Here is a 200-nt window from a genome sequence, read left to right on the forward strand (position 1 = left end):
TTTTTTTTGTTTGGTTTGTTTTTTTTTTTAAAATATTTTTTTTTTTTTTTTCTTTTTTGCAAGTATAAGGTAGATTAGATTATAACTACATACCTACCTATTTTCATTTTATTTTTTAAATAACTTTATTGGTCGTAAAAAAATAAAAATAAATACCTACCCAATTTTTGATTTTGAATGAATTTTACTTTTTCTATACC

Source organism: Diaphorina citri, unplaced genomic scaffold (assembly GCF_000475195.1).
Source record: "Diaphorina citri unplaced genomic scaffold, Diaci psyllid genome assembly version 1.1 scaffold563, whole genome shotgun sequence".
Lineage (NCBI taxonomy): Eukaryota > Metazoa > Arthropoda > Insecta > Hemiptera > Psyllidae > Diaphorina > Diaphorina citri.